A 16,657-nucleotide genomic window follows, 5' to 3' on the forward strand; every position below is an offset into this window, starting at 1 on the left:
GGGGTGGTGGTTGGCCCCGTTGTACCTGACGCAGGTGCTGCAGGTGGTTGGACACCAGAGGGGCCAGGTTGGTCGGTGTCGTCCACAGAGTGGTGAGAGTCGTCGCTGCCGGTGGGATCGGGCTCCCGCAGATCTGGGTCCTGTGAGTCTTCCCCCCCAGTGTTGGGGGGTGAACCACGACGTTGACCTGTGTGTGAGAGAGACAATGTTAATTTTGGTCCATGCAACATCCATGTTTCATCAGTTTCGACGTTGACACCTTTCCTCTTGGAATTAGGATCTGTCTTGCATTCCACTCACAGTGCACTTGTGCATGGGTGTGTCCCTTGGGCACCACTTTGGCCCCTTTCACTATGTGTGGCACAGTCTTACTTGCTGCGTCAAGTGTGACTGCAGTCAGCAGTGGAGTGGGTAGGTGTGGCGAGCCATGCATTGGCGCCTTCCGTGTAGCACTGTACATGTGCACATGGAGTGGATCCACACACTTATATAATGCAGGCAGCTGTCGTTGTGCTCGTGAACAGGTTGTGACATGGCCTTGTGTTTTGCCATGGGGAAGAGGGGGGGTTCTGGCACTGGCCACCCTTGGCTACATGCACGCAGTCTACCTGCTGACGAGCAGACATTCCCACACACCACACAGCTGATTTGCTCTCCCTGTGTCTCCCTCCCTCTCTGTCCCCCTCTCCCTCACTCTGTGTGTCACCCTCTGTCACCTGAGCCCAGCTTCCTGGGCACACACTGTTAGCAGATCTTTGAATGGCCCTTGGCATGTTGATGTGAGTTTGTTTGTGATCTCCAGGCACCCATTGGGTGTAGTGTCTGTCTCTGCGCTGCTGCTGTGGTGGTGTGTGCTGCCACTCTTTCACAATGTTGGCTGTTAATTCGCTGCTGTCATGTGCAAAACAGTGCCTTCACCCCCATGTGTTGATGCAAGGCGTCCGCCATTTGCTGGCAAGTCTTTCCTGTGTGGGGACACAGTGTTTGTATGGCTGTGACCTAGGCCATATGGGCAGAGGGCATTGTTGTCTGCTTCTGAGTTGCACTATGTGAATTTTGGGGCCCACCCTCCCGCCATCCGGGTTACCGTGTCATGTGTTGGTGTCTTCTGTGGCCTGTGACTTGACATTGTCCAGCTGGGTGCATGGGGCATGGTGGCGCCAGTGGCATGTGCGTGTTCATGGAGTGTGGTTGAGTCATGCGATAGCTTGGGGTGGTTGCGTGCCTGTTAGTGATTTTGGTTGTGGATGACGTTCCCCCCATGTGAGGTGCGTTGTTTGTGTACTCACCCGGGTCTCGGAGTCCTCCTAATCCTTCGACAGCCTCCACCGGCTGTATGGCCATCACCCTCTCCTCCCAGGGCTGGTAGTGTACGGGTCTGCGGGAGGGCCCTCCTCCAGTGGCGTTGGCCTGGTTGTGTTCCTCCAGCATCTTGGCTCGGACCCTCCTCCGCAGATCGTACCACCTGGCTTGGCATTCATGCCTGGTCCTTCTGGTGTCTGCAACAGCATTCACAGCATCGACGATGGTCTGCCACATGGCTGTTTTTGCTGCAATGCTGGTCTGTCTGACCAATGTTCCAAAGAGCTGTGGCTCGACAAGGACCTCCAACTCTCGGTTACTGAACTTTGGATTCTTGTTAGTGGGCATGGTGAGGGGTGTGGGTGTGGATGGGGGGGGTGTGTGGATGGTTGTGGGTGTGTGGGTGTGGTTGTGCAGGTGTGTGTGTGTGTGAATGTGATGAGGGTGTGTTTGTGAAGGTGGTTGTGTGAAGGTGTGCAAGTGTAAGGTGTGGTGAAGCTTGTAGTATGGTGCTGTAGGTTGTCTGAGGGGTCTGGCAGCAGTGAGTCTGTTGCAAAGGCTCATGGTTTGTGTGTGTGGGCCCTTTTTATTGGTCCATTGGTGGGTGTGGCTGTGTTTGAAGTTTGGGTGGGTGTGTTATAAGGAGTAGTGGTGTTTTGGGCCTCTGTTTGTCTTTGGCAGTTGCAGGTCAGTGAATGTGTTTTTTGAGTGTTTGTTGGACATGTTTAGTGGCTTTGTGCCATTCGAATGGTGTATTCTTGTGTTGTTTTGTTTTGTCCTGGTTGTGTACGTGCGTTTTTAGCGTGTGTACGGTGTGTACATGGGCCATTTGGTTGTACGGTGCTGTCCTTGTGTGTGGCTTGGTACAACTCGTACATGCGGTTGTGATGTTGGGGCCTGGGGTGCACTCCGTACTTAGGAGGTTGTGTTGGGGGTGCGACTCGAACGTACTGGGGTGTACATTGACGGTGGTACGACACGTACAGGGGTGGGGGTACGACTGGAACGTACTGGGGTGTACATTGACGGTGGTACGACACGTACAGGGGTGGGGGTACGACTGGAACGTACTGGGGTGTACATTGACGGTGGTACGACACGTACAGGGGTGGGGATACGACTCGAACGTACTGTGGTGTACATTGACGGTGGTATGACACGTACAGGGGTGGGGGTACGACTCGAACGTACTGGGGTGTACATAGACGGTGGTACGACACGTACAGGGGTGGGGGTACGACTCGAATGTACTGGGGTGTACATACATGGGGGTCGGACACGTACAGGGGTGGGGGTAGGACTCGAACGTACAGGGGTGTACATTGACGGTGGTACGGCACGTACAGGGGTGGGGGTACGACTGGAACGTACTGGGGTGTACATTGACGGTGGTACGACACGTACAGGGGTGGGGGTACGACTCGAACGTACACGTACAGGGGTGGGGGTACGACTCGAACGTACTGGGGTGTACATAGACAGTGGTACGACACGTACAGGGGTGGGGGTACGACTCGAATGTACTGGGGTGTACATACATGGGGGTCGGACACGTACAGGGGTGGGGGTAGGACTCGAACGTACAGGGGTGTACATTGATGGTGGTACGACACGTACAGGGGTGGGGGTACGACTGGAACGTACTGGGGTGTACATTGACGGTGGTACGACATGTACAGGGGTGGGGGTACGACTGGAACGTACTGTGGTGTACATTGACGGTGGTACGACACGTACAGGGGTGGGGGTATGACTCGAACGTACTGGGGTGTACATAGACGGTGGTACGACACGTACAGGGGTGGGGGTACGACTCGAATGTACTGGGGTGTACATACATGGGGGTCGGACACGTACAGGGGTGGGGGTAGCACTCGAACGTACAGGGGTGTACATTGACGGTGGTACGACACGTACAGGGGTGGGGGCATGACTGGAACGTACTGGGGTGTACATTGACGGTGGTACGACACGTACAGGGGTGGGGGTACGACTTGAACGTACACGTACAGGGGTGGGGGTAGGACTCGAACGTACTGGGGTGTACATTGACGGTGGTACGACACGTACAGGGGTGGGGGTATGACTCGAACGTACTGGGGTGTACATAGACGGTGGTACGACACGTAGAGGGGTGGGGGTACGACTCGGACGTACAGGGGTGTACATACACGGGTGGGGGTGTACATACACGGGGGGTACCTCTCGGACGTACGGGGGCGGGGGGTGGGTTGGGCACGTATGCGGGCACATGTCTCCATGGTTGCTATGGGAGTTCGGTGCGGACGGTGTTTTTTCCATACAGTTGTAACATCGGACGCACGGGATGGATCGTGATTCCTCGGTCGGACTTCACCTTTCACATTTGTACGGTAAATCGTCCGAGGACGTGTCGGACACATTTTCCGACCCGAGGACGTGTGGGAAATCATTCCCGATGCGGTTCGTATGGACTTTTTACCATGCGAATCGTGATTGCCAGTTTGTACGGCACTTGTACGATTCGTACGGTAAAAAGACCGGATACGAGTCGCACTGGGAATTTTTTTACCGGATCGTAATTGGCACCTTAGTGGTGAAACGAACAGTGGTCTAACAGTGGCCGACATGGAACTCTTACAGGACATGATCCAATTGCAAAATGAGGAGCAAAGCGTTCCCACATCGGTTACAACAGGCATAACCGATAACATCATTGACACTTTTCCTTTTGAACGAACTCCTTTCAGACCAAAATCAGTTTTCACTCCTATAATGCCGAGAGATGGCCTTGATATCTTCGCAGACAATGTCATCAAAGACCTTAAATCCTTAGCGCTTAAAAGCAGCCAAGAATTCAATCGAACATTCAATGCAAGCAGAAGGGAATACAACACTGTCATGAATAAAATCAAAGAAAGGCAAGACATTGTGGTGAGATGGTCAGACAAGGGTGGCAATGTGGTCCTTTGGCCACTAACTAAATATAATACTGAGGCTCAGAAACAATCGAGTGACAGAGAATTCTACAGCCGTATTGCACCAACTATCATCATAGGTATAAAAGAAAGATACCATAAAGCCCTTTACGAATGGAGAAGCCAAGGTCTCCTCACCAAACCGGAATTCGATTTCTTAAAAAATGACTACCCAACCACACCACAATTGTATTTAATCCCTAAAATACATAAGAACGCTATCGATCCACCTGGCAGACCGATCATATCTGCCATTGGTGGACTGTTTGAAAACACCTCTCGATTTATTGACTTTTTTCTCCAGCCTTTTGTCTGTGACTTACCCTCTTACATTAAGGATACAGGCGATTTCTTGACTAAAATGTATGATGTGAAATGGCATGACAATTATGTATTCATGACAATGGATGTATGCTCGTTATATACAAGCATTAGACATAGGGACGGTTTACATGCGCTTGAGCACTACCTAAACAAAAGACCTATACACCTACACAGACACACCTCTATGCTGCTACAAATGGCCGAGTGGTGCCTGGAAAACAATGTCTTCATATTTGACAAATTGTCTTACAGACAATTACAGGGCACAGCCATGGGTACTTGCTTCGCCCCCAGCTATGCTAATTTGCATATGGGCTGGTGGGAGGAGCAAGTACTCATGCCAACACACAGTCTGGAAATGAAAGAAAATGTAGTTATCTATGTCAGGTACATAGATGACATTTTTGTTTTATGGCAAGGTACACAGGAAAGTGCAGTTAAGTTTGCACAAGACTTGAACAACAACACTCTCAACCTCTCTTTTACAAGCTATACCAGTAAGGAATGTATACAATTTCTGGACATAGAATTGTATATAGACCAAGACAAAATCCAAACGAGAACATACAGGAAACCTACAGCAGGCAATGCGATCCTGCATGCTAATAGTTTCCATTATGACAGTGTCAAAAAGGGCATCCCCTATGCAGAATGCTTAAGAATGAAGCGCAACTGCAGCACGGAAGAGAGTCTAAACAAATCCACTAATGATCTCTTCAATAGACTACAGAGCAGGGGATACAAAACTAAAATCCTAAACAATGCCAAAACTAGAAGTGAGAAAACCACCAGAGAAGAACTCCTATTTGCTAAGAAAAGTAAAAACCAGGCCAAACATGAATTCGCTAAAATAGATACGCCAAGATTGATCACAGGGTTCAATGCGTACCATACTTACCTGCGAAAAATCCTGTACAAACATAGGAACAACATAAGGAATGACCCCATCATAGGACCAACATGCGCTAAAGTCCCTTCAATCAGTTTCAGACGTGCTAAATCCATGCGTCAGGAACTAGTGCGTAATGCACCTATCATCACTAAAAAACCCAATTGGTTCCAAACACCTAAGGGATTCACTAAATGCAGTAAATGCAAAGCGTGTAAACATGGAAAAAATACCAAAATAGTCCACATGCCTTTCAGAAATACACCATTTGAAATAAGAGGGAGTTTCAACTGCAAAACTGACTTTGCCGTGTATGTCCTACAATGCACCTGTGGTAAAAACTATGTAGGAAGTACCATTCACCCAGCACACATCCGTATCCTGCAACACCTTAGAGCCATCGTACATAATGACCAAACATATCCTGTTGCCAGACACATAAACTCACAACATGCAGGAAGATCTCAAGATCTTTCCTATTTTGTCATTGATAATATTCCCAAAAATCCAAGGGGAGTCAACAGGCAATTGGCACTCAGGAGACTGGAGTCAAGGTACATCATTCTCCTCAATTCCAAAATCCCACATGGGATGAATGCCGATGAAGCTCTCAGTGTCCATCTGTAATAATTAACACACTCTCCGTTCCCACTGCTCCATTCCTCCGAGCGTTCAGTTCTCGCACGCTCCACTACCTCATCGATGGCACACCCGTCGTTTTTCACTTTTCTTTTCCACTGTGATTACCTGCCCAAAACACAACTAGACTTTCACTAACCACGCAACAGTGGGTTTGAATGGTCACTTCTCTGCCCACTCGGGCTTTATCTTTAAGAACAGTCCCTTGAACAATAAAATGAATACTTATTTACTTAAAGTACATTTAATTGGTTCTTTACGTTCGGGACCAACTAGTGTCTCCTGGCCAGTACTCTACTCACACCTCTGCACTAGGTCAGTCAATTTCGTTTTTTGAGTACTCCTATGGTACGAAACCATAAAGCTCGCACCCCTTTTGCTCACTATTTTAGTGCTTTAACTATTTTTTCTTTCCTTGGGCGTATTCACATTTGAGGTCTACACATGTAACCAACACATTGCAAAAAAATGTTTTTTGTGTGAAACGTATTATCCAGTATTGTTTCAATTTCTTTTTCGCTACTATTGTGTGACAATATAACCATAGTACAGCTCTTTACTTTGTACGTTATTTATTAGATTTTCGTATAGATAGCAAATGTAAGTCTGTTTTCTAGTTGCTATAACAACTAAACCTAACAGGACCTCCACTATGTCTAGTGCGTTCTGCTGTTGGTTACTATGACAACCCTAAGAGAGTGTAAAACTAACGACTATTTAATCATGCATGATTTATTTAGAACTGGATGCAGTGAACAAGGCGGTTGTTTCCGCCGAAACGCGTCTGTGCCTAACGTTGGAATAAACTCTTTCTTTGCTGAATTACTCACGGAGTCGGTGCCTGTTTGTTGGACGCTGTCAGGCTGGTATTATATATATATATATATATATATATATATATATATATATATATATATTCACTGAAAAAAACATAAGTTTCAGGGACGTTATAGTTAGTTGGACATTTCTCTCGTACAAAACCATAGAAATTGCCCCGTTATAGTTAGTTCAGATAACTATAACTCATGCACCCGCAATGCACTTCTGATGACATCACATATTACATCATTCATGACATGGTCAGTGACATCACTGATGACATCACTGATGACATCTCAAATGTTTTTATGTTTTTCTACTGTTTTCTTGTGACTTGGTTCTTCAGAGTCACAAGATGGCTGCCAACACTTCCTGGTTTGGAGTGTTGGCAGCCAATTAGAATGAAGCTCGAGGTCGGGAGGGTTCGTGAACCCATTGCTGACTCTGATATCAAAACTTTTTCTTTTTCTAATTTCTCAGGAACTACTGAACGGATTTACAACATTTAACAAAAAGTACTCTTTCTGAACCAAGACCTACCTTTTTGCCAAATTTGGTGTAATTCCATTCAGCAGTTCGGGCTGTAGCTTTGTCTAAAGTTTCCTATGGAAAAATACATGGGAAAACCCATTTTGGCACTCCCCTTTTTTCTCAGCCCCCACTTGACAAATCGCCCTGAAGCTTTCAAGACAGGAGCTGACTGGAGCGAGCCACTAGTTTTGAAAAATTCGCGAAGATTCGTCAACCGGCGCCAAAGTTATTGGGAAAATAAAAAACGCTTTTCCTATGGAAACTAGGTTCTCACTATAACTACCTACTAGTGACTAGTTTTTTTCTCTCGTAAAAAACCAATGAAATTCCCCCGTTATAGTTAGTACAGCTAACTATAACTTGCGCGACCGCAATCCACTGCTGATGACGTCACATATTACATCACTCATGACATGGTCAGTGACATCACTCATGACATCACTGATGACATCTCAAATGACATCACTGATGACGTCACTGATGTTGTCATCCAGTGAATGTTTAATTTGCAAAATTTTTTATAAATATAGGGAAAGGCCTGTTAAAGAATGAGTGGGTGTACAAGTGTGTAAAGGGATGATTTTCTGTGTTGTGTAACTGACTCGACAAGTGAGTCCCTTAACTGCATCTTACTTCAGACTAGTGCATAAACTGTATAAATGTTTTGTATGTGTCTGTGTGTTGGTGTATAAGTGGTGGCATGGTTTTGTGAATAGCTATATAAGTGTCTATATGGGTTATTGATTGCTTGTCTCAGTATCTGTATGAGTTCCTGCGTGTTTGTGTGGGTAAAGTGTGTGTGACTCTGTGCATAGATGAGTGAGTGTGTGATTCTATGACTGGATGTTATTAAAAGTGCATCACTGAAGGACTGTATGGTTGAGTGAGTGTATGTATGGCTGTGTTATGGTTTGAATGTATATCTCAGTGGTACATTTGTGACTAACTAAATACATAAAAGGCATTATATATGTGTGTAAGAGTATATAAGTGGCTAGATGTGAGAGTGTGTGATTGTGACAGTGACTGTATGGATGAATGTGTGCTTGTGTCAATGATTCTAATTGAGCATAAGAATATGATACTATTTTTGTGAGTGAGTGAACTTGAGTGTGTATATCTGCATAGATGAGTAAATGGCAGGGTGATTATTTGTATGAATGACTAGGTGTGAGAGTACCTCTATGGATGATTGTTAGTGTGTGAGTGTCTATATAGATGTATGTATAAATTCTTATGATACTTTTTTATGGACTGAATGTAACTATGAGTGACTGTACAGGTGAGTGTGTGGAGGTGAATGAAGACCTAAAAGTTATTTTTTGGGTATGCAGTTATTAGTATTGCATTATTTATGGATTTGAGAATGGAACTGTGTACTTTTCAGTTGGTATATCAAAGGTTTTATAAGGGTGTGAGAAGATGTGGTAATTTATCACATTGATGTCTTCAACAGTGACATCATCAGTGATGTCATTTGAGATGTCATCAGTGATGTCATGAGTGATGTCACTGACCATGTCATGAGTGATGTAATATGTGACGTCATCAGCAGTGGATTGCGGTCGCGCAAGTTATAGTTAGCTGTACTAACTACAACGGGGGAATTTCATTGGTTTTTTACGAGAGAAATGTCCAGCTAACTATAACGTGTGTGAAACCTATGGTTTTTTAAGTGAATTTGCAAGGTTTTTTAAATGCTAATTCCTAACTATAACGTGTGTGAAACCTATGGTTTTTTCAGTGAATTTGTATGGTTTTTTTAATGCTAATTTTTAAATTATTAAATTATATATATTTAAAAAAAAAAAAAAGAAATTCCTATGTATTCATTTATATATTATCTGTATCCTTTTATTTGTTTAGGCTCTTTTTTTTAAACTTTCAATTAGGTTAAAGTTGAACAGTTTATTTAATTTTTGCAATTAATTTTTCTCCACTTTTTTTTTTCTTATATAAATTCTTGGGGTGCGCGCTCAGAGCGCGCACCTAGTACTTTTTCGTAAGTTTTTTATGAATACCGTCGTACGTTATTTACGTACGCATACATACGTTTTAGTGCGCGCTGGGAGCGCGCACCCAGTACGTATGCGTACGTACGTATGCGTACGTACGCATGCGTGCGTGCGTCGTACGCGCTCCACGCGGTTCACTTCCGCATATGACGTATGCGCATGCGCTCCTACGCGTTCGCGCATGCGTAATCACAAGGTGCGCGCTCGGAGCTTGCTCAGTGCGCGCACCACGGGTTATATGCTTAATAAAACAACACTTCTAATTGGTTATCATTACTTTCAGTTTCTGATTGTTTCAACACCACACCCAATCCCCTCATGGCAAGTCATGTGATCAAGAATCATCACTTTTGATTGGTTTGAAGTACTTTCAGTTCCAGATTCTTCCCAAACCACACCTACTCCCCTCATTATTAGTTCTGATTCCCTTGGAGAAGGAGCTATTCTGTTGTTGAGAGACAATGGCTGAACAGCAACCATCTTCAGACAGTGACCAGGACACTCTTGAGAGACAGAGGAACAGGAAGCAGAAAGACAGCTTTATATGGCAGTTTTTTACTTTCCCAGAGGGACAAAAAAAGGTGAATGCACCAAAAGTTACTTGTACATTGTGTCAAAAAGTCTTATCACGTGGGAATGCTAACAAGAAGTATTCTTTTAGTATTCATACTATGATGAGGCATGTTGAGGCAATGCATCCAGTGACTTTTCGTCGAGCTTCTGGAGCAAACCCTCCACCTGCTCAGCCGACGACATCTGCAGCAGCTCAGCCGAGCACATCTTCGGCAGCTCAGGCGAGCAATTCTTCTGCGATGGTGCCTTCGCCTTCTTCCACACCTCTTGTTGGACCACCTTGTTTGGCGAGGTTGTCACACGCTGCACTGATTGCGGTCGACTTATTTCTGTGGGTGAGACCAGTCTTGATCTCATTCAGAGAAAATTTGATGTGCATGAGTGCAGTAGGCCATAGATGTTTTTTCTTTTTTTTCGTTTTTCTCTTCCTGTTTCCCTACATTAACTCAAGGGCTCTTTTAAGAGCCACTTAAAAACTAAACCCCCAAACATTTTTGGGGGATTTATTTATTTATTTATTTTTTTGGGGTGCGCGCACCCTGCGCGCACCCTGCGCGCACCCTAGGATGTTTTTAAATTTTTTTTTTTTTTTTTTAAATAATGTACAAAGAGAGGTGAAGAAATGGAAGCATGAAAAGGGAGGATTGAGAAATACAAATATTTTTCACTTTAAAAAAAAAAAAAAAACGTATTTTGAAAAAAAAAATTTAAGTAATTTGCAAGGGAACAGAATTTCATTTTTTAATATTTCTTTCTAGTTCTGCAAAAAAAGAAAAAAAGTATTAATATTCAATCATACATTTTAAAAAGCATTACATGTTTTTACATATTTAACAAAGCAATGTTTTGCCCTTTTTTTGCTGTTTTCAGAATTTTTTAATTTTCACTTAAAATAGTGAAAACAATTGTATTCATCATTTAACAGCGGGCAAAAAAAAAACAACCTGAAAGATTGTTTAAAAAAAGCCCCAAAACTATCCTCACTAAAATATACCTTGTTAGAAATATTACATATATATTACAAATACTTTTCTAGATGAATACAAATTTTCTAGATAAACCGTCTTTAAACCTTGTTGCAAAAGCACACATGCCAAAATAATTTCTGTCAAAGGAGTCCACAATTGTTTTTATTACTTTTCCTTTAGGCCAAATAGTAATTTCAAAATCCTTTTTAAGTGATATCTTCAATTATAATCCTTTAAAATTACAAAAAATGCTTTCTTCAGATGCAGTTTTTAGTTTTCAAAATTTAGGTTTCAGAAAAATTAAGTAAGAATTGGGTAAATCATAAGGCAAACGTTGCTTGAAAATCAATTGGGAATCATTACACAGTGTCCAGCCTTTTTCACATTTAAGATAAACTGTGTAATATCCAGAAGTTACAGTAGGTCCTTCGTGAAAAATTATTGCAACTGTAACAAAAGTTTTTCCAGAAATTGATAATTGTTGTCCTATAAACTTCTTTATTAAAGTATCCAATTTTGAACCATCAGCTCTACAACGTTGCATCATTAAAATTACATACTGACCATATTTCTGTAAAAATAACGTGGAAAACATGTCAGATTTACATTCAGAACATTCCATGTTGTGATTGGCATCTTTAACTAATTTACTAAAAGTCACTGATTTACTTTGTGGTAATGGTAAAAATATGAACCTTTCTGAATCAACATTACTACTGCATGTGTTCATACAGTTTTCACAGCAATGTTCCCATTTGTAAGAGACACCAAATAAGTTTTCTACTTCTACTCCTTCATCTTCAAGTACGCTCAGTATATATATTAAGAATTCCTGTGCATCTTGCTGGACATTTTCTTTAAACTGTGTAGATCCAGAACATACATCTAAAAGATTTCTAACATCAGAAGCACTTTATATTTTAGTTTTATCATTACTTAGCTTCTCATAAAGGAGACTCAGCAGAGAACACAATCTTTTTCCATGATTTACTATTATCTGTTCTTGCAACTTTTCAAGATAAAATACAACATTCAGCACTACATTTGCATAGCAGTTGACACCAGAGCTATTTTCAAAATGGCAACCAACAACCTCTTCAACACTGTCCTTTTTCTTTTTCCTTGCTATCACATCACTGTCCTTTTTTTGTTGTTCTGTTCATCCACATTACAGATATTTTCAATTCTCCTTTTCCGAGAAACAACATGTTTTTCAATCACAGGATACTGACCTAAATGAGGAGCATAGGTTCTTCTTAATCTATTATACTCCTTTACACAGTTTGTATCAGCACTAACTTTTGAGTCATCAAAGTCTATCATAAATAAACCAGATAATGTTTTTACTCGTGACAGAGCAACATATGCCATACCTTCTTTGAACACAGTAGAACCAATGTTTACAAAAGCACTATCTACAGTCAATCCTTGAGACTTGTGAATAATTACAGCATATGCTAGAGAAAATGGAAACTGCTTTCTACGCACATATAAGTCTTTCACAAGCATGAAACGAACTGAACAACGACAAATGTCTTTAACTTCTTCTATCTGATCAAATTTTATTTTTAAACATTCAATTCCAACTTTTTTCTGGTAATTAATAAAACCCACAACTCTTCCCATAGCTCCATTCACTAAACCTTTTTCTACATCCAAATTTCTCCTTAAAATCACTCGACAATTCATGCAAACATATAGTTTTTTTCTAATCCAGCTGTTTTGGAAATGTTCTTCTCTAGTGAATCCAATTTATTTTTCAGTTTGCCTGTTAATGTAATAGTAATTCTTTCATGCTGAATTTTGTCCTCTGCTTCCATTTTCTTAATCTCTTCCTTTTCCAATTTCAAAAGTTCCTCATTGAATATTGAGCACTCACGTAGTGTTGGCATTAAGCAGATTACAGTATTTTTTTCAGCAATGTTCTTGTATATTTTCTCTGCAACTATTTCTTCATTTGGAAATAAATTATGTAGCATCCTACTCTGTAATGCTTTTTTGCCAACTTCTGTGAGTAGTCCAATTCTGATATCTTTCAGAATACTTGCATAATCTTCATCGTTTGCTTGTCTCATATTGGTAGTGAGTTCTTTGTACTCAAAGAACGACCAAATATTCGCATTACCAATGCTTCCTAATGACTTCTTCGTGTCTTCATGTGTGACAGTATTAAACACGGGTTGTCCTTTAACTGGAGTGAGCTGTAAAAGATCTCCAAAAACGATGACGTGTTTACCTCCAAATAACACGTCATAGTCTCTCTTAAGAATTTGTTGCATTCTTAAATGCACAAAGGCAAGCATTAAGTTTGATACCATGCTCACCTCATCAATAATGAGAACTTGCATCTTCTTCAACACTCTTGAAACTTCGAAGCATGCTTCTCCAGTTAGCTTGTGGTATTCTATTTTGTTCTCATGCTCCACTGGTAACATTAGCAAGCGATGTAAGGTAATTCCTTTTATGTTATAGGATGCTAACCCAGTTGGAGCAGTTACCACACAAGACAAATTTGAAGCTGTTTCTTGCTGTAGGTAGCTTCTGATGACTTTTATTAAGAAACTTTTACCAGTTCCAGCTTGTCCACTCACATACATCCTGATTGGTTCAAATGATGTGCATGAGCACTGTTTTTTTTCATGTAGTAATCCATGATCAATTTTTTTGGTGACTTCTTCATAAATTTGTTTTTGTTCTTCATTCAGTTGTTGTTCCAGATTTAGTAAGTCTATTGAATCGTCCTGTGCTTGATTCATAGCCGTTTCTACTTCAGTCATGGCTACTGCAGCTTCATTTTCTACGATTGGTTGTCCTAGGGGATCTTGACTAAGTGTTCCAGAACTTTGGCTGTCTTGAGAACTGTCTCTAGCTACTTCAGCTGCAATTTTTGCTTCCTGTTCATTTTCTTCATTTAACATTTGGACATAAGTTGTGAAAGTACTGCATTCTATGCTGTCTTTGCTAGCATTAAAAGAATCTTCATAGCTTTGAAATTCTCCCAGTAGTTCGTCCTCTGAACGCCATGGTTTAAACAGCTGTAAAAGTGCCAAGTAGTAAAATTCCTTTTTGTCAGTAGTGTCGCAACTCAGCTTCCTGTGATTTATCAAACTTCCTTTTGTTTGCTTCACCAAACATCCTTCCTCACCAATGACTTTATATTTTCCATTGTTGATGTCTTCTGCGGCTTTCCGTGAAAAAATGTAGTTCTGCAGCATTTCATAGAGACACATGTTCTCAAGATGATGACTTCTTTTTGGGTAATATGTGTCCAACATGTTTGTTTTCAAAATATCTGTACTTTCTGGGTCATTCTCGGCCAAATATTCAATTTCTCCAACAGATTTCAGTACCCGATTTCGCATTCCTGCAAGGCCTAAACTGACCCAAATTATTCTTCTGGATTTCGAGTAAAGACTTGCAGATGATAACCTATCTGAGCATTCGTAGGATCCAATTTCTCAATGCGATAACATCTTTAAACTGAAACTGTACAGCTTCTTACTGACAGTCTTCTCGTGAGAAATCTCTTCCCACATTTCCTTCAATTCTGTTTTCTCAGATTTAGTGATGTAAGATGTGACATACCGAGCAACAGCAATAGAATTGTCTGCCACATACTGAATATCCATGTTAGCATTCCACATGGTTAAAATGACTGGGTTGTAGTCATTTATAAATTTTGACTCTTCTTTTCTTCTTAGGTTGTATGTATTTTTGGGAGATTTTCTTGTTATAGTATGTCGCACAGCTGACATAAAACTGTTGACTCTTCCTTTTGAAAGAACAGGTCTAGGAAATCCAAATCGACACTTTGTGTAGAATTTATCTTTGATCTTGTACTTCCGTCGACAGTATTTTCCACACCGATGACTTTGGAAACGTAAAACTTGCTCTTTTAACTTTTTCTCTTCTGTGCTTTTAGGTATAGCACATGTTGCATATTCTTCAATGAAAGATAACACTGCTTCATCAGCATCTGTCTCAAATTTTGGGGCATCCTTGATCCACAACAGCATATGAATATGAGGAGCACCTCTTGCTTGGTACTCTTTTCTCCAAAAGAAATCCACTACTTCTCCAAGAGGTGGATTTTTTTTATTGCAGATGAAGGACATCATAGCCTCAAATCTATGATTGAAATATCTGCAAACATTAACCGGATCCAATGAGCACAGTTATCCTGCTGTCTTGTATTCAATGTTTTTAATGTTTGAATTTGCCTCTCGTAGAAAATCCAATAAATCATCCCAAGCGTACTCGGCACAGCTTAGGGTTACGAACCATGTAGGTGTTCCTAAATTCCGTAACATGCATTTTAATTCTCCATGGCGTCGGTACCAATATTCATTTGTCCCACGCTGACAAGCCATCAGATTGATCAATTGTGTTTCCAAATGATCATCTCGGTGCTGCACTTTCTCCATAAAATCCTTAGCAGACACATTATGTAGATGTACTCCACTTTTTAAAATGTGATTTACTGCATAAGATAATGCAGACAAGTCGCTTTCAAATAAAAGATGAAACAAATAAGGAATACTTTGACGAAATCTTGAATCTTCAGCATATAGTCTTGTAGTCCGATACTCAGAAGCTGGAATCTGTTCTAGGCGTTCATCGTATCGTCCACCTTTTCCTGTAGGAAACAGCTGAGGAAAACATCGAGCTTCCAAGCTCTTCTCCCATACACTCACGGGAGTTCCTTTTGCTTTCTTCATCTGAAACAGATCAATAGTGTCTCCCATAACTTCTTTTGAATGAAGAGGATGTATGCTAAAATGTTCATAAATTTCTTCTTCTTTTGACTTGTCCATCTTTTCAATTTGTCCAGTTGGTGTTTCTGTGTCTTCTTGTAAATCTTCTTCTTCTTCATCTATATAAATTGATTCATACCATTTATTATTCCTTTTCAAATATAAATTTGCTCTTTGTACTTTCCGTACATCTACCAGCTTCTGCCAAATCTTCTTATTCTTTGTAGGTACACCATTAACCAGAATAACTAATGGTTCAGTTTCCAAAGTATCTGCATCAATAGTTTCCATATTTTTTTTCAAATCCAAGGGCAAATACACCACTCTTCCTTTTAAACCGCTCAGTAAATCTGAAGGAGGTAATTTACCAGTTTTGGGCTCCATACGTACTATGGTCTGGAACGGATGAACACATTGAATGAGTATAGACTCATATGTATTTAAATCAGAAAGTTCGGCAGGAATAGCATCCAGTTCTAAATTATTATGTACAGCTCTGGTCGGCATTCTATTTTCTTCTAACTTATTATAACAGTATTTACAAATACGCTGATCTTCACCCAATTCAAAACAATTTTCCAGAAATATATATGTTGCACAATCCTTCCACTTATAATTATCTTCATTTTCACTTTTTTTATACAGATCAACATTCCTTGTTTGAATTTTATAATGGCTTCTGCGGCAACAAATACAAGTAATATTTGGTCTTTCATTAGAGATGATAGTAAATTTTGTCATTTCATCCTCAACATTTTTAGTAATAATGAGTTCTACATTCTGTTCCTCATTTTCCTCATTAACTGTGTCCTTTTCTGCACTTTCTTGTTCTGGACCAAAGTAACAAAGCTGAATCTCATCAGTAACCTTCACTACATCTGATACA

Source organism: Triturus cristatus, chromosome 11 (assembly GCF_964204655.1).
Source record: "Triturus cristatus chromosome 11, aTriCri1.1, whole genome shotgun sequence".
NCBI lineage: Eukaryota > Metazoa > Chordata > Amphibia > Caudata > Salamandridae > Triturus > Triturus cristatus.